Source organism: Impatiens glandulifera, chromosome 2 (assembly GCF_907164915.1).
Source record: "Impatiens glandulifera chromosome 2, dImpGla2.1, whole genome shotgun sequence".
NCBI lineage: Eukaryota > Viridiplantae > Streptophyta > Magnoliopsida > Ericales > Balsaminaceae > Impatiens > Impatiens glandulifera.
The window spans coordinates 34,868,216-34,893,236 of record NC_061863.1 but is presented as its reverse complement, the minus strand read 5'-3'; the positions used below and the strand labels follow the sequence as shown (position 1 = coordinate 34,893,236).

Below are 25,021 nucleotides of genomic sequence, written 5' to 3'. Positions count from 1 at the left end.
TGTGTTCTTCATTATTTCCGGTTACCATATCAACCGAACCGAATCACCATCTAGTCCAACCGAACCGAATCATAACTTTACCAACCGAAATAGTCTTCCCTTCATCCCAACTGCCTTCTCCTTACTACCTTCTCCAAACCGAACTGTGTGAGTTGCTTCAAATTGAAACAGACACTTCCGTCCTTGAACTCGGTTCAAGAGTCTGTGACAATTTGTGTAGTGTTAAGAACGGTTCTAATCTTTAACTGGATTAGCGCCAATTGGTGTGTTGTTGTAAGTGATTACCTTTAGCCGGACCCCGGTCCCCTATCGGCGATCCCGATCTTAACAATAATTATAGAAAATATTACATTATCATAAATTTTTTTATTCTATAAGATTTATTAGATAATAATATAAAATAGTTTATAAAAGTTCCTTAATTACGAAATAAAAAATGAAATATATATATAAAAGATATATTTTGATTATATATGGACTTATATATATATATATATTTTATTAATTATGGTGATATATATATAAATATAAATATATTTATATTATATATTGAAAGATAATATATATATTTATATATTCTAATTATGGTGAAATATATTTCTTATAATATACAAAAATAGTATATATTATAATTATAAAGAGAGAATATTTATAAATATATATAAAAAATTATATTACAGTAAAGCTAAATATGATATTATAAAATTTGTTAATATACGAGAATATTTATATAAAAATTTACTTTTAAAAATATAAGAAGCCGGTTAATATATGATATTATAAAATTTGTTAATATACGAGAAAATATATTTTAAAAAATAAATTTTAAATATGGTGAGAAATTTAATATTTTTTTAATATAAGAAATATTATATATATAATTATAAAGAATATATATATATATATAAATCTTTTTTATATATAGATTTTTTTTATAACTTTATAAATACCAAACAAATAGACCTAATTATTTAATTAATTTTTTTTTATTGTTTATATTTTACTTTTATAATTATAAGAGAGAATAATGGTGTTTATACCCAATAGTGAAAAACATGTGATGCAATCAGTTTTTAATATTATTCATGACGTTTGCAACAACGAAGATGATTTCAGTAGCGAAGATGATTACAATATTAGCGAAGATGAATACGACGAAGAAGACATAGAAGTAATGTTAATGGAGATTTATGAAAATAATATTGCTCCCCATTTCAAAGATTTGGCTCTAGCCATTAAGAATCTAGATGTTAATAGACTTCAAATTGCTTTAGGTATGCTATAATTTTTTTATATGCTTTTATTGTATAATATTTTGAATTTCAGTTATAAAAACTCTAACTTATAAAATTTTAATTGAATACATATTTTTTACAATTTTATGAAATTTTAAATACTTTTCTTGATTGAATTAAATACTGGTTAGTTTTCAATAAACGTTTATGAATATAAGAATATATAGTCTTAGAGAATAAAGTTCATTAAGAAATATTTTTTTATAATAAACTTAAATTAATTTTAATATTATTGTCTTAATTTGTTGTTATAGATAATATAACTGGAAATATAGACTAAAATTCAATAGATGGAGAAACTGCTCTTCATTATGAATGTCTTTGTTGTAGTCGAAAATCTTTTGAGGTAAGTTTTTAATAATTAATTATTAAATATATTCAATAAATTAATATTAATATTGAAACTAATGTATTTATTTATAATATGGATACTAGTTGGAAGGGGTGCTAATATGAAGACTAAAAATAAAGATGGAGCCATTCCTCTCCACATTGCTCGTGATAATGGTTCGTTTAATATTGTTGAATTTATATTAAATAATATTAGTGATGGAGATATTAAAATGAGAATGTTAAACTCAGTTGATAGTGATGGTTCTACGGTAATTGAATTTATCTTCTAAATGAACAATATGTTTTTTAAATTAAATAAATGTTTATAACCTTCAAATTATTGTTTGTTTTGAATAGCCTATGCATAAAGCAGTAAGTGAAAATATCAATATTGTTAAACTATTGTTAGATATTGTTATAGAGACAGATAATTCAGCTGGTATAAGCAAAATGGTACAAGTAGATGATATATATGGTCAAACGGTAATTTTTAATACAAAATATTTTTGTTTATATTTAAATTATATTATAATACTCTTTTTATCTTTTTATATAGCCTCTACATGAAGCAGCATTATATAGAAAATTTAAAATTGTAATATTATTACTAGAATTTGGCGCTTCCACTCAAGCACGTACCAATGAAGAAATTGTTAGTTTTTAAAATTTGTTTTTATTTGTTTTTTTTATTCCAAATATTTGTATAATATATATATATATATATATATATATATATATATTTACAGGTTCCATATCAATATGCTAGACGTAACTCAAAAGCTTGGAGAATACTTAAGGGAATTCATGAAAATTAATATGATTTTATTTTTCTAGATTTTTTACAAATTATGTTGGTGTGTTTTTTTATTTTATACATTAGATATAGTTCTGACTATTTTTTGAGAAACTCTTAATTTATTTGATTTATGATAGTTCAGATTATTAGTTTATCTATTTTGTGAGAAGACATATTTATTTTTTGTTTTTATTGTAAATTATATATTATTTGGGTTTTTATTATTGTTTTTATTTTGAACTTGGGTCATTTAGAAAATATTGAATTGAATTAGTTGTAAATAAAAACCACCTAAAGACTTGAATACAAAATTTACAATGCTTATATATTCCACTGATAAAAATAATAATTTATTCTCTTTAAAGTTATCCATTTTATGTTGAGAAATAAGTAAGCAAAGGTACTAAGAACAACCATAGTGAAAAATTTAACATGTTAAATTTTACTAATTAACAATTATTAAGTATCTCTAATAAGAAGAGTCTTGTCACTTGGGTAATGGAGTAGGTGTGTTTTAAGACACTTTGCTGTTAAAATGTTATTGAAATTTATTAGATTGTAGAAACTCGATAAATTAATACTCGATTATTTAATAATCTCTCTAATATAATATTTTTGGCCGGTCCCGACTCAGGGATAGGGTGCTAAATTAATAATTCGCTAAAATTATAAGATAATACATTTTTGATAATTTCTTTAGACCCCATATAATATATAAATTAATAATTCCTTATATATAGCATATTACATGAATGATTTATGAATGTTTCTAGAAAAATGACTCAATTGTCTTTTGTTTTTTTGTTGAAATCAATTTCCCCTTGAATGTCGTCTCTAATTTTCCTTAGCATGATAAGAACTTCTGGTGTTGTTTTCTCATAGCTCAACAAGAAATTGTTCAATGTGATTGCCGCTATAACAGCTTCGTTTCGCGAAGGGGGCTCCATTGTAGAACTTTCATCATCTTCTTTATCGATATCATCTTTATTAATTAATAAAATATTAATTAATATATATATTAATAATTATTAATTTATCGATTAATTAATAACCCTTTTAATCAATAAATTTTGGTCGTCCCAAGTGTATTATTTTATAGAGTTTCTACTATATATGATATAAATTGTACATCATAATATAAATTTTATAGGTTGTTGTTTAGTTTGAAAGGCCAATAAAATCTGTATTAAGTTGGGCCAGTGCCGGATCTGAGATTTCGAGGCCTGAGGCGAGCACAAAAATTGGTGCCCTCAAAACTTAATATTCATACATATATTTTTTATCGATTTAAATATAATAGTATTTGTAACATTATTCTAGAAATAAAATATCATCAAAACAATATGTCATATGTAAATACTAAAAAAATAAAGAAGATCCAAACAAAATATAAAATTTATGTTCCGAACTAGTACATAGTCAATTGAATATTACTCGTCTCACATTTTTTGAAGCGAAAATATTGATCAAGTTTAAATAATCAACTTTCTCAATAATTTTTGTCTCGATAGATAACATAACTAACTCATTTAGTCTTTCTTGCGACATAGTTGATCGAAGATAGTTTATCGCAGATGCAACACTAACTGGTATAGTCAGCAAAACTCGATATACGATAAAGGAATTTGGATAACAACCCTCCATTGTTTTCAAATAATTCAGCACATCAATCACTCTTTTTGTTTCTCCGAGTAATGAATGTCTTAACAACTTTAGTTGGAGGAAGTATTTCCTTTTCTTTTTCCAGAATGCTTGTTCTTATTTTTTTTTCTTTTTCCTTGATTTTGTTGATAAATGGGAAATGTGCGATTCTTTCCTCCAAGTAAGATAGTGCTTTTTATTTTTATTTTTTTGGATACAAATTAAGTTAGGGCTTATCAATGATAGGTTATCAATTATTATTTATGGGCTTTTTAAAAATAAGTCCATGAACATATCTTTATAATTTTATTTATTTTTTTAAGATTTTGGTGCCCTAAAAATATTGGGGCCTGAGGCAATTGCCTCACTTATTAAACAACAGGTTCGGGCCTGAATTAGGCGTTTAAGATTCTATCATATACGACAAGAATTTAGATTTTCCAAAATGTGATTATGAATCTCAGTCAAGACGAAGCGAAAATAAAAAGGTGTGAAAAAAGTTGTATCAAATAATGAGTTGTTTCATTTGGAGCAAGATTGTCGGGATGAAAAGAAAGTAAAGTTGTTGGACGTATGTTAGCCAAAGAAGAAAATGATATTCGTCTCAAGAAGTACGTATAATGAAATAAGTCTCCAATCCTAATAATTTTTTTCCGTCATCGCCAAAAAGGAGTCACTATTGATACGATGAGTTCACTTGAGGTTCTTGAATTGGTGTGTTTAATGTTAGGATACTCTTAATGGAGTAAGATGATTGATTATAGTTTTGGAAACAACAGACGTATTTCCTTTTAACACGAATCATGGTTCAAGTGTCACATTATGTACCTTATATCATAAATTCAGTATATCAGAATCACACAAAAGTGAGAGAGTCAACATTTGAGATATTTAAATCAAGTTTTTACATAGAGTCGGGGAGAGTATAGCTAGTGATGTAAATGAACCGAGCTGCTCGCGAGCTATTCGAATCTCGGCTCGACAAAAAGCTCGTTCGAACTCATTCGTTAGTCTTAACGAGCTGAGCTCAAGCACGTTTAAAAGCTCGAAAATTTAAACGAGCCGAGCTTGAACTTCTCGATATCCGGCTCGTAAGCTCACGAACATGTTCGTTTATAGGCTTGCCTATAAGCTCGCGAACAAGTTCGTTTATAGGCTCACGAACACGTTCGATTATAATATTGTTTAAATATAATTTGTAAATTATTAAAAAAAATAGTAATATATAAATATATATTATAATAATTAATATTATTACATGATTATATTTATATTAATATAATAATAACCTATAAAGCTATAATTAAACTTAGGGTTAATAAATAGAGCTTTCTAAACGAGCTCTTAACAAGCTTTCTAAACGAGTTTTAAACGAGCCGAGCACGAGCGGCTCATGAGCTCAAATAAATCTATACGAGCTGAGCTTGAGCTCGATTGTAAAAGCTCGAAATGTGCTCGAGCCAAGCTCGAGTCCGAATATATACTAGACGAGCCGAGCTCGAGCATGATACTGTTTGGCTCGACTCATTTACATCCCTAGGTATAGGGATTCCTCCAATACGTTTGCTCACTTTCGATATTGGAAAGTTATGGGGGTGATTCAAGTGAATATTTGGTGAGAGGTTATAAAAGTAGTACATAATATTTGTGGAGTATTGATTTTGACGTAGTTAAAATGACTACTCAATATAAAGTTCCCTAAATTTTTTATTTATATAATATATTTTTTATTTTACAGATTTCATATGAATTAGTTGAATCTTACTCAGAAGTTAAGAGAATATATGGATATTAAAAATATATATATTATAGATATTTTGGTGCTTTTTGTAGTTTATATATAGGATATAATTCGGTTTTGCTATTTTTGTTAGAAAAATATTAATTTATTTTATTTAATAAAATAATTTAAACATTTTTTTTGTCACTCTTTTATTCTATAAAATTTATGTGACACCTAATATTATTAAGGTTTTGTTGTTATTTTTATCTTGAACTTGGGTCGGATTAATTTACTCTTAGAATAAATTAAAAGTTTAAGTTTAATTTGAATAATATAATTTAAACAAATATATTTAATGATACTTCCTAAGTCTAAATTATGTTATATTTCATTTATTTTATGTTTTTTTTATGTGAGGTGGCAAGATAGACATGGAAAAATTTAACATTTTAATTTTTTAACAATTTCGTAGACAAAATTGATATTATTCCCCAAATAATAAAAATATGAAAGTTTATTTGTTTTTCATTTTTTTTGAAAAATAATGCCAAATTATATAAATGATAATCATTTAAGCTCATTGAAAAAAAACATTTAAAAAAGCACAACACAAAATAGTTCCACTAGTAAAAATATATATCCATATATATTCCGTATATATCTCTATATATATTCCATATAATATATAGAGAGGAGCCAAGAATCTTTGAAGTGGTAAACAACTAAGACTTTTTCAACTAAGACTTTTTCTTTAAGTCTCGTTTGATTTAATAAAATAGGTTGAAGATCTATTTAATTCTAATTTTCACAAGTAAGGCCTTGTTTGATTTTAATAAAATTCTCAAAGATTTCTATGCTTTGATCTTGGATTTATATTGAGACTTGTTTGACTTAAATTTCTCAAATATGGAGATTTGTGGTTTATCTTTTAATAGATTTGATATTCGTCAATGGGGAGATTGAAAATTGGAGTTGAAAAAGAAGGTGGAGTGATTATTTGATGTTGCAGATTGTGGAAGATAGTTGATGCAACATGTAAAGGGTTTTCTGATTAAAGGGGATGACTTTAATGTTTGTTTGCAAGAGTGTGGTTTTGCTATGTGTGTATAAGGACCAGATTTTAGATTTGCATCAAACCTTGTGAGTGGGTTTTGATTGGCAATCCCGGTAAGTGCTGGTGCGATGTTGTCAAGTGGGTATTTGATACCCCAAGGATTCTATCAAGAATGATAATTTCCTAGGTATGAGTTGAGGGTGCACTAATCATATACATGGTTTGTTAGATTATTTCTATATAGGATTTGGCTAGAAAAATGTGGAGAACAACCAATACATTTTCATGATTGTTGAAAATTAATTGGAGGTTTTATTATAACTGATTGTTGTCTTGGCATACATGAGTGACATTATTTCACTATGTCAAGGGCTTTGACTTGAAGAAAATCTCGACTAAAATAAGGTTGGAAAGATTTTTCTTTGGAAAATGGTTATTGAAGAAGTCAAAATTAAAAGAGAGGTAGAGAGAAAATCTAGTAGCAGATTTTCGTCTACAGCCGCGCAAGGTCATCAAATTGATGATCGGAGATTCGAACGGAGTTCGATTGCACTGAGATTTTGTCGAGAGGGTTGGTAATTCATTCCTCTACATTTTCAACAGTCGGATCAAGGTTTGTACGTGACGAAATTTGTTTTTCTGGGGCTTAAGTGTCTACCTAATTTTAGTTATATTTGACTTATTTGGGACTAAAATTTTTGTATCTTTTTGGTTATGACCTTATCTTATCGGAAGAGTTGATCAAGATGAAGACAAGGTCAGATTATGTGTGTTTTACACTTGACAAAAACATGAAATATCAACCATTTTTTAGGTTGTTGTCATTACTCAATATTAACGGACATAAAGCATGTTGTTATTACTCAATAACAACCATTTTGTAGGTTGTTGTTATTAATAAATATCAACCGGTTCTATAGGAGGTTGTTATTAAGCAATATCAACTATTTTAAATATTGTTACAATTACTCAATATAAACCGCCCAAAAGTTTATTGTTATTAATCAATATCAACTCGTTATAAAAGTTGTTGTAATTACTCAAGTATAATGGTTGTTAATATTTTTATTTCCGAATTTATAAAAAAATTAATTAAAAATAATTTTAAAATAATTTTATTATTTTATACAAAATTTCAAATGAAAATATAATTTTTAAATATAATTCTAAAATTAACATTAAAATAATTTAACTCCAAACCATATAAATACTACATTTAAATAAACAAAAAAATCATAATACACAAAAATAATAATACAAAAATAGTAAGATCTTATATATCTTATTAGTTGATCTTCTATTTATTCTTCATTCGGTCCAAATTTAGTATACCTATATATAAGAATATTTACAACTTAAATAATTAAAAATTAATGTTAATAATATAAACATTGTTGAAGAAATATATTTATTCTATTTAAAAACTTAAAAACTTATCAAATATATACCTAATAAACTATAGAATGATAATTTTACCTATAGAAAAGAAGAAGTGATTGATTGACCAAATTTGAGAGCAAGAAGAGAGACTTCAAGAGAAAAGAAATTATTATTCACTAAAATAAAGGTTGTGGGTAAAGGGAGGGGTTGAAGAGAGGTTGTGGAAATAGAGAGGGTTGAGGAGATAAGAAGTTATATAGGGTTGAAGAAAAGTTATAATGATTAATTATAACTAGTTTTATAACAACCCACCACCACCGATTTTAATGATCTTTTATTTATTTATTTTAATTATATATATATATATATATATTATATTTTAACAAATTTAATTACATAAGTATTATATATATATATATATTAATTATTGAATATTATTATATAAATATAAATTTAAAAAATATTAAAAAAAATATTTAATATCAACTATTTTTAAAATAAAATGGTAATAATATATATATATATATATATATATATATATATATATATATATATATATATATATTTACTCTATTTAATAACAAATCAAATTAATTTATATAAATTTTTTTAATTTAAAATATATTATATATTTTATTAAATAAATAAATATGAATATTTCAAATTTGAATATATATATATATATATATTTATTTAATTACATAATATATGAAATTATATAACATTTTTAAATTTAAGATATATTGTCATCAAAGTTTTAGTTTTTTACTTATTATTATATAATAATTATGATTATATATATATATATAATTAATTTATATATATAAATAATTATTAATTATATATACAAATTATATAAACTATTATGATTAATATATATTATGATTAATGATAAATAATATAATTATATATCTTTTCTAGTCTCTCTAATATCTGTCTGTTTATTAATTTTTTTCTTTAAATCTTAAATTTTAATTTCTCCCTAATAATTTTATTATTATTGTCTTAATTTGTTGTTATAGATAATTTAACTGGAAATATAGACGAAAAATCAATAGATGGAGAAACTGCTCTTCATTATGCATGTCTTTGTTGTAGTCGAAAATCTTTTGAGGTAAGTTTTTAATAATTAATTATTAAATATATTTAATAAATTGATATTAATATTGAAACTAATGTATTTATTTATAATATAGATACTAGTTGGAAGGGGTGCTAACATGGAGACTAAAAATAAAGATGGAGCCAATCCTCTCCACATTGCTTGTGATAATGGTTCGTTTAATATTGTTGAATTTATATTCAATAATATTAGTGATGGAGATATTAAAATGAGAATGTTAAACTCAGTTGATAGTGATGGTTCTACGGTAATTGAATTTATCTTCTAAATGAACAATATGTTTTTTAAATTAAATAAATGTTTATAACATTCAAATTATTGTTTGTTTTGAATAGCCTATGCATAAAGCAACAAGTGAAAATATCAATATTGTTAAACTATTGTTAGATATTGTTATAGAGACAGATAATTCAGTTGTTATAAGCAAAATGGAACAAGCAGTTGATATATATAGTCAAACGGTAATTTTTAAACAAAATATTTTTATTTTTATTTAAATTATATTATAATTCTCTTTTTATAATTTTTATATAGCCTCTACATGAAGCAGCATTATATAGAAAATTTAAAATTGTAATATTATTACTAGAATTTGGCGCTTCCACTCAAGCACGTACCAACGAAGGAATGATTAGTTTTTAAAATATGTTTTTATTTATTTTTTTTTATTCCAAATATTTGTATAATATATTTATATATATATATATTTTTTTTACAGGTTCCATATCAATATGCTAGACGTAACTTAAAAGCTTGGAGAATACTTAAGGGAATTCATAAAAATTAATATGATTTTATTTTTCTAGATTTTTTACAAATTATTTTGGTGTGTTTTTTTATTTTATATATTAGATATAGTTCTGACTATTTTGTGAGAAAGCTCTTAATTTATTTGATTTATGATAATTCAGTTTATTTGTTTATCTATTTTGTGAGAAGACATATTTATTTTTTGTTTTTATTGTAAATTATATATTATTTGAGTTTTTATTATTGTTTTTATTTTGAACTTGGGTCATTTAGAAAATATTGAATTAATTAGTTGTAAGTAACAACCACCTAAAGACTTGAATACTAAATTTACAATGCTTATATATTCCATTGATAAAAATAATAATTTATTCTCTGTAAAGTTATCCATTTTATGTTGAGAAATAAGTAAGCAAAGGTACTAAGAACAACCATAGTGAAAAATTTAACATGTTAAATTTTACTAATTAACAATTATTAAGTATCTCTAATAAGAAGAGTCTTGTCACTTGGGTAATGGAGTAGGTGTGTTTCAAGACACTTTGTTGTTAAAATGTTATTGAAATTTATTAGATTGTAGAAACTCGATAAATTAATACTCGATTATTTAATAATCTCTCTAAGATAATATTTTTGGTCAGTCCCGACTCAGGGATAGGGTGCTAAATTAATAATTCGCTAAAATTATAAGATAATACATTTTTGATAATTTCTTTAGACCCCATATAAAATATAAATTACTAATTCCTTATATATAGCATATTACATGAATGATTTAGGAAGGTTTCTTGAAAAATGACTCAATTGTCTTTTGTTTTTTTGTTGAAATCAATTTCCCCTTGAATGTCGTCTCTAATTTTCCTTAGCATGGTAAGAATTTCTGGTGTTGTTTTCTCATAGCTCAACAAGAAATTTTTCAATGTGATTGCCGCTAATAATAGCTTCGTTTCGCGAAGGGGGCTCCATTGTAGAACTTTCATCATCTTCTTTATCGATATCATCTTTATTAATTAATAAAATATTAATTAATATATAAATTAATAATTATTAATTTATCGATTAATTAATAACCCTTTTAATTAATAATTTTTGTTCGTCCCAAGTGTATTATTTTATAGAGTTTCTACTGTATATGATATAAATTGTACATCATAATAAAAATTTTATAGGTTGTTGTTTAGTTTGAAAGACCAATAAAATCTGTATTAAGTTGGGCCAGTGCCGGACCTGAGATTTCGATGCTTGTGGCGAGCACAAAAATTGCTGCCCTCAAAACTTAATATTCATAAATATATTTTTTATCGATTTAAATATAATAGTATTTGTAACATTATTCTAGAAATAAAATATCATCAAAAAAATATTTCATATGTAAATACTAAAAAAATAAAGAAGATCCAAACAAAATATAAAATTCATGTTCTGAACTAGTACATAGTCACTTGAATATTACTCGTCTCACATTTTTTGAAGCGAAAATATTGATCAAGTTTAAATAATCAACTTTCTCAATAATTTTTGTCTCGATAGATAACATAGCTAACTCATTTAGTCTTTCTTGCTAAATAGTTGATCACAGATGCAACAGTAACTAGTATAGTCAGCAAAACTCGATATGCGATATAGGAATTTGGATAACAACCATCCATTGTTTTCAAATAATTCAGCACATCAATCACTCTTTTTGCTTCTCCGGGTAATGAATGTCTTAACAACTTTAGTTAGGGGAAGTGTTTTCTTTTCTTTTTCCAGAATGCTTGTTCTTATTTTTTTTCTTTTTCCTTGATTTTGTTGATAAATGGGAAATGTGCGATTCTTTTCTCCAAGTAAGATAGTGTTTTTTATTTTTATTTTTTTGGATACAAATTAAGTTAGGGCTTATCATTGATAGGTTATCAATTATTATTTATGGGATTTTTAAAAATACGTCCATGAACATATCATTATAATTTTATTTATTTTTTTAAGATTTTGGTGCCCCAAAAATATTGGGGCCTGAGGCAATTGCCTCACTTATTAAACAACAGGTTCGGGCCTGAATTGGGCGTTTAAGATTCTATCATATACGAAAAGAATTTAGGTTTTCTAAAATGTGATTATGAATTTCAGTCAAGATGAAGCGAAAATAAAAAGGTGTGAAAAAAGTTGTATCAAATAATGAGTTGTTTCATTTGGAGCAAGATTGTCGGGATAAAAAGAAAGTAAAGTTGTTGGACGTATGTTAGCCAAAGAAGAAAATGATATTCGTCTCAAGAAGTACGTATAATGAAATAAGGCTCCAATCCTAATAATTTTTTTCCGTCATTGCCAAAAAGGAGTCACTATTGATACAATGAGTTCACTTGAGGTTCTTGAATTGGTGTGTTTAATGTTAGGATACTCTTATGGGAGTAAGATGATTGATTACAGTTTTGGAAACAGCAGACGTATTTCCTTTTAACACGAATCATGGTTAAGTGTCACATTATGTACCTTATATCATAATTTCAGTATATCAGAATCACACAAAAGTGAGAGAGTCAACATTTGAGATATTTAAATCAAGTTTTTACATAGAGTCGGGGAGAGTATAGCTAGTGATGTAAATGAACCGAGCTGCTTGCGAGCTATTCGAATCTCGGCTCGACAAAAAGCTCGTTCGAACTCATTTGTTAGTCTTAACGAGCCGAGCTCAAGCTCGTTTAAAAGCTCGAAAATTTAAACGAGCCGAGCTTGAACTTCTCGATATCCGGCTCGTAAGCTCACGAACATGTTCGTTTATAGGCTTGCCTATAAGCTCGCGAACAAGTTCGTTTATAGGCTCACGAACACGTTCGATTATAATATTGTTTAAATATAATTTGTAAATTATTAAAAAAAAATAGTAATATATAAATATATATTATAATAATTAATATTATTACATGATTATATTTATATTAATACAATAATAACCTATAAAGCTATAATTAAACTTAGGGTTAATAAATAGAGCTTTCTAAACGAGCTTTAAACGAGCTCTTAACGAGCTTTCTAAATGAGCTTTAAACGAGCTTTCTAAACGAGTTTTAAACGAGCCGAGCACGAGCGGCTCGTGAGCTCACATAAATCCATACGAGCCGAGCTTGAGCTCGATTGTAAAAGCTCGAAACGTGCTCGAGCCAAGCTCGAGCCCGAATATATACTAGACGAGCCGATCTCGAGCATGATACTGTTTAGCTCGACTCATTTACATCCCTAGATATAGGGATTCCTCCAATACATTTGCTCACTTTCGATATTGGAAAGTTATGGGGTGATTCAAGTGAATATTTGGTGAGAGGTTATAAAAGTAGTACACAATATTTGTGGAGTATTGATTTTGACGTAGTTAAAATGACTACTCAATATAAAGTTCCCTAAATTTTTTATTTATATAATATATTTTTTATTTTACAGATTTCATATGAATTGGTTGAATCTTACTTAGAAGTTAAGAGAATATATGGATATTAAAAATATATATTAGATATTTTGTTGCTTTTTTAAGTTTATATATAGGATATAATTCGGTTTTGCTATTTTTGTTAGAAAAATATTAATTTATTTTATTTAATAAAATAATTTAAACATTTTTTTGTCACTCTTTTATTCTATAAAATTTATGTGACACCTAATATTATTTAGGCTTTGTTGTTATTTTTATCTTGAACTTGGGTCGGATTAATTTACTCTTAGAATAAATTAAAAGTTTAAGTTTAATTTGAATAATATAATTTAAACAAATATATTTAATGATACTTCCTAAGTCTAAATTATGTTATATTTCATTTATTTTATATTTTTGTTTATGTGAGGTGGCAAGATAGACATGGAAAAATTTAACATTTTAACTTTTTAACAATTTCGTAGACAAAATTGATATTATACCCCAAATAATAAAAATATGAAAGTTTATTTGTTTTTCATTTTTTTTTGAAAAATAATGCCAAATTATATAAATGATAATCATTTAAGCTCATTGACATAAACATTAAAAATTGAAAAAAAAAACATTTAAAAAAGCACAACACAAAATAGTTCACTGATAATCAAACAAAAAGAATAAATTTTAACGAGCACGAGATCTTCAAAAAGATAAATGAGTTCTCCAACTGTGTCAACTGGTTTATCCAATGAAACTTCCCCGATTATCATAATAATAAAATTATGAATTAAACGCATTGATCGATAACGATCAGTGAATATTCTGCGAATTTTTTCAAGCCAGATGGTTCACCAGAAGATAAGACTAATATAATCAAGGGAATTTATTTTTAATTTTCTTATAAATAAAATTATATTTCATCAAGGGTAGAATCAACAAAATCCTCTCATTGAAGTTAAGAGTCGAATTACGACTTTAGCAAATTTAACATGGCATTATTGTCGAGTCAAGTTTTGACTTTTTAACAAAATTAAAATTGAAAAAAAAAAGTCTGAAAGCAGATTTCTAATATCAACAACAATCTTATGAACATGCTATGACGACAAATTTCACAAATGTCAGATAAAAAATTTTGATTCGAATTCAAAAATATTAATTCTCGACCGTTCCAATAACAACGTTACTAAGTTGTCACGCTGCAAATGTTTCTTCATTGGCTTGGAAAATTGTCACAACTTAAGATAATATTCTTAAATAATCAAACAAAACTATGCAACATTGACCTTGAATATTATGATTTGTTATGGACCATTTGGTGTCCAAAATTGACATTATATATTAGAATACTTGTAGGCATTTGATTATTCCTACGTTTAAATAGTTTGAAAATTGAAAAAAATTACAATATAAATACTATTAATTAATAATGTTCCATATTTATTATATCCTTGGACAAATATTTATAATAATAAGCCTAAATGACCAATACATTAATGTAGAATTGAACAAACATTTAATTAAAACCCTACAAATGTAATATAAAATAGTTACAACAACAAAGCTTAAAATATGATGACATTATTATAAGATAGAGAAAGTGAATTATTCAAATCACTTTCTTGACAGTTTTCAAGATAGAATACCTAGTAAAACCAATAACATTCCAAATTAAAAATCCCCATAAACATGGGCATAAAACCTAAGCTTAGGATGCACCACTAAAGGAGATGTCTGCCTCATCCATATTAAGATTACCAGCCAGTAATGTTACGTTTTGGGCTTATATTTTATTAAAATTTATATATTTTAATTGGGCTTTAAGCCTTTATTGGGATTAGGAGTAGTAGTTTAATCTTTTAACCTTTTAATGTACTCCTATAAATAGAGACATTGTAACCTAGAGTTACTTGGACCATTATTCCATGAAAAATCATTAGAATGGACGACTCCCTGAGAATGTAGGCATTGTTGGCTAAACCTCGTTATATCTTGTGTTCTTTATTATTCTTTACCACTTTATTTTTATATCTTCTTTTATCGTGTGTTTAGATTAGATCTTTTCTCAACAAGTGGTATCAGAGCATGTTTTGAGAATATTTATCCTAATCTATTTGTGAAGATATAATAGAAACCCTAACCACCATTGAAGAAATTGTTGCAAATTTGTTCTTTTATTGAAAATTGTTGGCTATTTGAGAAAACGACATTGGTTGTAGAAGAATTAGCCGCTGTGAAGATTTGAGTCGAAATCTTCAATTGCTAAGTAGATATCAATTGTCGTTAAAATATTTCTTAGCTTTGAGTGATGCTCACTTGAGAAGAAGAGAGAATAAGACAATGAGTCTTTTGTTCTTCTTGAAGGCGACAATGGGTGCATGTGACGAAAAGTCGTTGTGTAGGCAACGACACCAGAATGAAGAATATAAGGTATATTCCTTTTACTTATTTTAATTTGGGACATGTTGTCTATTAAAATATAAAAAGGAAGAAATATATATCCATATATATTCCGTATATATCTCTATATATATTCCATATAATATATAGAGAGGAGCCAAGAATCTTTGAAGTGGTAAACAACTAAGACTTTTTCAACTAAGACTTTTTCTTTAAGTCTCGTTTGATTTAATAAAATAGGTTGAAGATCTATTTAATTCTAATTTTCACAAGTAAGGCCTTGTTTGATTTTAATAAAATTCTCAAAGATTTCTATGCTTTGATCTTGGATTTATATTGAGACTTGTTTGACTTAAATTTCTCAAATATGGAGATTTGTGGTTTATATTTTAATAGATTTGATATTCGTCAATGGGGAGATTGAAAATTGGAGTTATAAAAGAAGGTGGAGTGATTATTTGATGTTGCAGATTGTGGAAGATAGTTGATGCAACATGTAAAGGGTTTTCTGATTAAAGAGGATGACTTTAATGTTTGTTTGCAAGAGTGTGGTTTTGCTATGTGTGTATAAGGACCAGATTTTAGATTTGCATCAAACCTTGTGAGTGGGTTTTGATTGGCAATCCCGGTAAGTGCTGGTGCGAAGTTGTCAAGTGGGTATTTGATACCCCAAGGATTCTACCAAGAATGATAATTTCTAAGGTATGAGTTGAGGGTGCACTAATCATATACATGGTTTGTTAGATTATTTCTATGTAGGATTTGGCTAGAAAAATGTGGAGAACAAAAAATACATTTTCATGATTGTTGAAAATTAATTGAAGGTTTTATTATAACCGATTGTTGTCTTGGCATACATGAGTGACATTATTTCACTATGTCAAGGGCTTTGACTTGAAGAAAATCTCGGCTAAAATAAGTTTAGAGAGATTTTTCTTTGGAAAATGGTTATTGAAGAAGTCAAAATTAAAAGAGAGGTAGAGAGAAAATCTAGTAGCAGATTTTCGTCTACAGCCGCGCAAGGTCATCATATTGATGATCGGAGATTCGAACGGAGTTCGATTGCACTGAGATTTTGTCGAGAGGGTTGGTAATTCATTCCTCTACATTTTCAACAGTCGGATCAAGGTTTGTACGTGACGAAATTTGTTTTTCTGGGGCTTAAAATGTCTACCTAATTTTAGTTATATTTGACTTATTTGGGACCAAAATTTTTGTGTCTTTTTGGTTATGACCTAATCTTATCGGAAGAGTTGATCAAGATGAAGACAATGGTCAGATTATGTGTGCTTCACACTTGACAAAAACATGAAGCATGTTGTTATTACTCAATAACAACCATTTTGTAGGTTGTTGTTATTACTCAATATTAACGGACATAAAGCATGTTGTTAAGTTGTTGTCATTACTCAATATTAACGGACATAAAGCATGTTGTTATTACTCAATAACAACCATTTTGTAGGTTGTTGTAATTAATAAATATCAACTCGGTTCTATAGGAGGTTGTTATTAAGCAATATCAACTATTTTAAATATTGTTGCCATTACTCAATATAAACCGCCCAAAAGTTTATTGTTATTAATCAATATCAACTCGTTATAAAAGTTGTTGTAATTACTCAAGTATAATGGTTGTTAATATTTTTATTTCCGAATTTATAAAAAAATTAATTAAAAATAATTTTAAAATAAATTTAATTATTTTATACAAAATTTGAAATGAAAATATAATTTTTAAATATAATTCTAAAATTAACATTAAAATAATTTAACTCCAACACATATAAATACTACATTTAAATAAACAAAAAAATCATAATACAAAAAAATAATAATACAAAAATAGTAAGATCTTCTATTTATTCTTCATTCGGTCCAAATTTAGTATACCTATATATAAGAATATTTATAATTTAAATAATTAAAAAATAAAGTTAATAATATAAACATTGTTGAAGAAATATATTTATTTTATTTAAAAACTTATCAAATATATACCTAAGAAACTATAAGGAAGAAGTGATCGATTGACCAAATTTGAGAGCAAGGAGAGAGACTTCAAGAAAAAAGAAATTATTATTCACTAAAATAAAGGTTGTGGGTAAAGGGAGGGCTGAAGAGAGGTTGTGGGAATAAAGAAGGTTGAGGAGATAACAAATTATCTAGGATGAAGAAAAATTATAATGATTAATTATAATATATAAATTTAATATTCTTTTAAACACATATACTTTTATTTATATCATTTTCAATTAAAAAAAAATCATATATTTCAATCATATTTTTTATATTAAATATAAAAGTCTCTTTTATGTTTTATTTTATTAATTGTGGTTGAGATAATAATTACAATAAAATCTCACTTTTCTATAAAAGATATTGAAGATAGGCCATTTTGAAAAGTGTTATAATAATCATATTTACAATCACAATTACTTTAAAAAATATAAAAGTAAAAATAATATTATTTATATTTGATATAAAATATATAATTGAAATAAATGAAAAAATTTTAAATCATAAATAGATTAAAAAAAGTAAAAACAAAAAATAATTTTATAAAATTTATAAATTATGCTATAAAAGTTTTTAGTTAAAATCTTTCTGATAAATAAATATATATATTTTTTTGCCACTATAAAAATTTAAATACCAATATATATATATACCAATTATTATATGGTAAAATCTAATATATAATATTGATAATTTTAAATCTATCCTTAAAATAACTATTCTCCCAATATTATTGTCAGATTCTTAAAATTCAGTGATACATACTATCGTATATAATATATATATATATATATATATAATATATATATATATATATATATATATTTTTGTTTAAATTAAGATCTTTAATGATCTTTTATTTATTTATTTTAATTATATATATATATATATTATATTTTAACAAATTTAATTACATAAATATTATATATATATATATATTAATTATTGAATATTATTATATAAATATAAATTTAAAAAATATTAAAAAAATATTTAATATCAACTATTTTAAAAATAAAATGGTAATAATATATATATATATATATATATATATATATATATATATATATATATATATATTTACTCTATTAAATAACAAATCAAATTAATTTATCTAAATTTTTTTAATTTAAAATATATTATATATATTTTATTAAATAAATAAATATGAATATTTCAAATTTAAATATATATATATATTTATTTATTTATTTAATTACATAATATATGAAATTATATAATATTTTTAAATTTAAGATATATTGTCATCAAAGTTTTAGTTTTTTTACTTATTATTATATAATAATTATGATTATATATATATATATAATTAATTTATATATATAAATAATTATTAATTATATATACAAATTATATAAACTATTATGATTAATATATATTATGATTAATGATAAATAATATAATTATATATCTTTCCTAGTCTCTCTAATCTCTGTCTGTTTATTAATTTTTTTTCTTTAAATTTTAAATATTAATTTCTCCTTAATATTAATAGTATATTTTTATTAGGACTAAACCTTAAAATTTATTAATATATTATATTTTTCATAAACTCTAAATCTTATCAATATTTCTTTTATCTTCATTTTATTCTTCATATATATGAAAATAAATAAAAATAACTCAAAATTACAAATAAATTATCATAACAATTTAGAATGAAATTTTTGAATAATTATTTTTTGATAAAATAATAACATTTACTCAAACATTTTTCTTTAATAATAAAATATAATATAATAAAATCTCATAATAAAATATGTAAAAAAAATAATTATAAATAAATAAAACTTATCTGGATAAGTCTTATACCCTTAATCTTAAATCCCAAATCATATATCCTAAACTCTAAATTAATTATATAAATATATATATTCTTATAAAAAAAAAACTTAGTCTTATACCCTAAACCCTAAACTAATTATATAAATATATATTCATATAAAAAAATATAAAAATTAATAATACTATTATTTACAAATATTTATAATTAAATCTATATTGAATCCTAAAACTAATTATATAAATATATACTAGTATAAACCTAAACATACCTAAATACTAAACTATTAGCTTTAAATTTTATATCTTAACCCTAAATTATATAACCCTAAATTAATTATATAAATATATATATTCATATCAAAAATATAATAAAATTAATAATATTATTATTTGTAAATATTAATAATTATAATAATATACTTTTATATGATTAAAAAATAAAATAATTTTTTTATTAAGACAAAGAAAAAGAAAAAAAGAGGAGTAGAAAATAGTAAATTTAATAATTATTTTTGTATGAATATAAAATTTATAAATTAATAATTAAATTTGTAATTTAAAAAAATATATATAAAAATATTCAATATCAATGATTTTAAAAACGGTTTATATATACTCATCTCTATCCCTTAAATATCAATAGTTTTTAAGACCGTTAATATTGACCCTTATATTGACTATTTCTATATCAATCGGTTTTAAAAACGTTGATATTGCCCCCTCTATATCAACAGTTTTTAAAGTGGTTGATATACATGTAGTCAATATCAACGATTTTAAAATTCGTTAATATAAATGTGTTAATATCTACTGTTTTAAGAGCGGTTGATATTGACCCCTTTATATCAACGGTTTTTAAAACGGTTGGTATTACTCCCTTAATAGCAACCGTGGAACAAACTGATTTTTTTACTAGTGAATCCTGCGATAAATCAATCAATTATGTGTTAATATTTGTAACAATAAAAGTATTGTTATGTATTTATTCTAAACATATTCTACCGAATTATGGTTAGTATTCCATATCATTAGAGACGTAAATGAAAATATTTGATCGCAAGCTATTCGAATTTCCACTCGATAAAAAGCTTGTTCGATCTCGTTAGTTAGTTTTGACGAAACGAGCTTTAACTCGTTTAAAAGTTTGAAAATTTAAACGAACCAAGCTAGAGCTTTTAGATATTCGACTTGTCAACTCGTGAACATTTTCTTTTAGAAACTCGTTAATGGGTTTGCGAACATGTTCATTTAGAAACTCGTAAAAATGTTTGTTTGGAGACTTGTTTATGAGCTCAGGTAGGTATTCATTCAGAAACTCATTTAATATTTAATAAGAAAAAAAATTCTTTCACTTAACGTGAAGTCTTCTTCTATATTGTAAACGAGCTCTTAAGAAGTCGAATTCAAACAACTCATGAGTCCAACTAAATATATAGTTGGCAAGCTCGAGCTAAACTATATGCTAAAAGAGCCAATTTAAAAGAAGCTATTCGTCTTGGCTCACCTCGTTTACATATTATTAAACACTTAATTAAAAAAGTTTATAATAACCCCAAAATTAGTTTAAATAGAACTCTGAGTTATAACAATTTAATTATCACTAAAATAACACTTTGAAGTAGGGACGTGTTAAATTTTTTTAAATAAAAATATAAATTATAATGAGAAGCAAACTTCAATTTTTTTCAAGACTTATTTCATGATTTATGTGTTGTTTACTTTTAGACTTCTATTTTTTTATATATATATATATGAAAAAATGTTTAAATTTAATAATATTGCATTATAATTGGTCCGGAATAGGTGAATAGAAAATTTGGTAACAGAAGATCTGATCGAGTTATGTTTAACCTTTTCATTTTAATTTACAAACTAATTTTCTGCATTTATTAAAATAATTTTTCGTTTCCCAAAAAAACATAAATATTATTAAATGATACCAAAAGTAGGGCCTTGATTTCAGTGTCGGTAAGTTTTACGCCATCATCGGCATCCGTGTCGATACTGTCCTTGAGTATTAAAAGAGTACTAAGAAAATCAGTAGAGTTCTTATCAGCGCCACCATGAAGATGAGTTTTATGTTCCTCCACAATCTCGCTTAAATTGCATCAAAACGGGAGTGCAATTTCTTCATCTTAGACGCAATTCCGTGCGTGTAGCGCTCACAATTGTTATCAAACACAGGATTGCGTCAAAGAATTAATAGAGTAAGCCCAACAACATGTCCGACCCTGTGGTAAGCTCGACAAATCCTCGGGTTAGGGCAGCCCACTCCCATGGTGGATAGCCCATTTGTTAAAAATATTATGCTATTTATATAAATTTATTGTAATTTTAACATATAATCTATTTAGCTAGTGGTTTAAGATAAAAAAATTTAAAATTTTATATGGTCATGGGTTCAAATCTCACCAAAAACAATATATTTTATCAATTTTTTAAACTAAACTTAGGGAAAAAATATATCGTCTTTTTTTCTACCGGGACTGGGGAAGCCCAAAACTCGGGGTGACTCTGTCCAACAAACACATGACTAAAGTATAAAAATCCAAAGTAGTCCATACTAACCAAAATAAAAATAGTAAACTTAATAAGCTAATTTAACCTTTTGGTACAAACAATTTTTTATTTCTAATTTATTATATTTAAGAATTCAAATATTTAGAAATAAAAATAATAATTTATATCTACTAAGTGAAAATAATTTAATTTATAGGACATCCAATAGTCATAATCAATGACACCACTACATATACATGTAGATTCGAGACCAGGAACGAAATTGCCGAAATTGAAAACGCCGGCGGGAACCATCAAGTCCACCACCATTCCTTTGAAATCGTCGGATTTTGGATCAACGTCGATGATTCCGTCGCTAAAGACATATTTTCCGAGCATCTGGCGAGCTTAGGCGTTGGTGGTGCAAACATTTAACAACTGCCTTAAATTCACTTGGGTCTGACCGACCACATTTTTTAGAACATTCGTTAGTATCGCATGTTGGAATTTTTAGTGTCACTTGTATAATAAATAATTGTGCATGTCATATTTAATATAAGCCAAAATAATGTGATCTAATGTGAAATTAAGTTTATGGCTTATGTGTGTATTTGTCATGAATATAAAGTGAGGATACCTAAGTGGCATTTCTAATTTTATGAAAGGGCTAAATTAGAAATGACCTAACTATAATAATTAACTTAATGTTGGTTATATGTAACGGTAATGGTTCCCATTTAAAGTACGGGCAATTCTCCTCTGCGTCCCCATCAAATGGAAGAACCATTCCATATAAGGAAAGTTTAAGGAAAGAGATTAAAAATCATTCAATTAATGCAAAAGTCTAAGAAAGAGAAGATTCATGATTCATCAAATTAAGGTGCCATTCAGATTTTAATTTCTTACACATTAAATTAGGATTTAATTAGGATAATTTTTAACAATTGGTATCAGAGCCATCCTAATTTAATTATGTGAGAAAATTATATCGTTGTAGATATATTGTTGTAAAAGATGGATATGGGAGGAAGGCTAGCCAATATGAGCTTTGGTTGTCCGAATCCAAAATGATGGTTGCTTATTATGGGACTGACTTCTGAACATGAGCTATTAAAAGATCTACCCACCCAGAATGTGTCTAACCAGGTTGTGGACTCTAGGCATAGACTTCAAAGAGTTCCCTCCAAATATGTGCTCAAATGGATATCTCACCTTGAGGATCAGCTCTCAAGGTCAAGGGTCAAATATGTGCTCGAAATGTTACTATTTCTTCACTATGGAATACTATTTTGTAAACTAGCATATCAATACAAGAAGTTTTTAAATGTTCTTGTTATACTTTCTTTCAAATATTTACTGGGTCTTTAGACTCACTATGCTTGTGTGGTGTAGGTACACAACATTAGCTTTATATTGACATAATGAAGGGAGCCTTGGAGAGTGGCCAAGATGTAGGGGAGGTGTGTGTGTGGGAGGAGGGACAAATGATGTTCAAGTACTTTTTAGGGTATAGCACTTAAAGACCACTATTTTTGTAATAATGGACCATCTCTTAAATGTTTTTGATGTAAAGGACTATATCTTCTTTTGAAAGTCCGAATTTGGTAATGCCACATATATATATAACTCTTCCGCATATATTTCTGTTTTTCCGTTTATGTATGTAACGTTTTAAAACATCCCTCACTCGGTCTAAGTAATTTAGGAGTCAGAGGTGTTACTACGTTTTCCATAAAAACATATCATATCTTAGAAAAACAGATCATAGCTTTGGGAAACAGATCATAGCTTTGGAAAATAGATTAGGGCTTTGGAAAATAGATTATGCTTTTGGAAAATAGAATATACTTTGTGAAACAGAACATACTTGGTGAAACAGATCATAAGATATATATGAACTATATAAACTGGTGTGGGTTTCTAAAGATGAGTTGAGAAAAGATTGTTTGCTTTTGATTTTGCTAAAGATGTATGAACTTGCTAAAGATGTTATGATCATGCTTCTAAAGTGTGCCTTCTGTTTTATTAGTAAAGAGGGAGAGGAAAAAGATAAAATGAATGAAAGGGTGCATTATATATAGTACTTTAATAAGGCTGGTCATTTGATGGTCATAGCATGGGTTAAATGATTGTTTAATATAAAAGGGTTGGTCACCTGCTTCTCATAGGCATGGGTTGGACAAGTTAATAATAAAAAAACTAGTCACCTATTTGTCATCAGCATTGGATGGATAAATAAATGATGAAGAGGGCTGGTCACCTGCTTGTCCTAGGCATGGGTTTAATAAAAAGGGTTGGTCACCTGCTTGTCATCAGCTGGATTACATGGATGTTTAATAGAATGGGTTGATCACTTGCTTGTCATAGCATGAGGGAGATATAAGCATGAAGTGGCATTAGTGTCGGACCTGAGATTTCGAGGCCTGGTGCGAGAACAAAACTTGGTGCCCTCAAAGATTAATATTCATACATATATTTTTTATCGATTTAAATATAATAGTATTTGTAACATTAATTCTAGAAATAAAATATCATCAAAACAATGTCATAAGTAATACTAAAAAAACAAAGAAGATCCAAACAAAATTTAAAATTCATGTTCCGAACTAATACATAGTCACTTGAATATTACTCGTCTCGCATTTTTTGAAGCGAAAGTATTGATCAAGTTTGCATAATCAACTTACTCAATAATTTTTTTCTCGATAAATAATATAGATAACCCATTTAGTCTTTCTTGCGACATAGTTTATCGAAGATAAGTTTTAATCAACTTCAATTTGAAAAACTCTTTTCCGCAGATGCAACAATAACTGATAT

The 25,021-nt window shown here is 26.0% G+C and overlaps 1 pseudogene; it reads right to left on the bottom strand.

Annotated features, from left to right (window-relative positions):
* The window catches only part of LOC124924599, a 39,761-nt pseudogene that overhangs the window by 2,337 nt on the left and 12,403 nt on the right, over window positions 1–25,021 (bottom strand).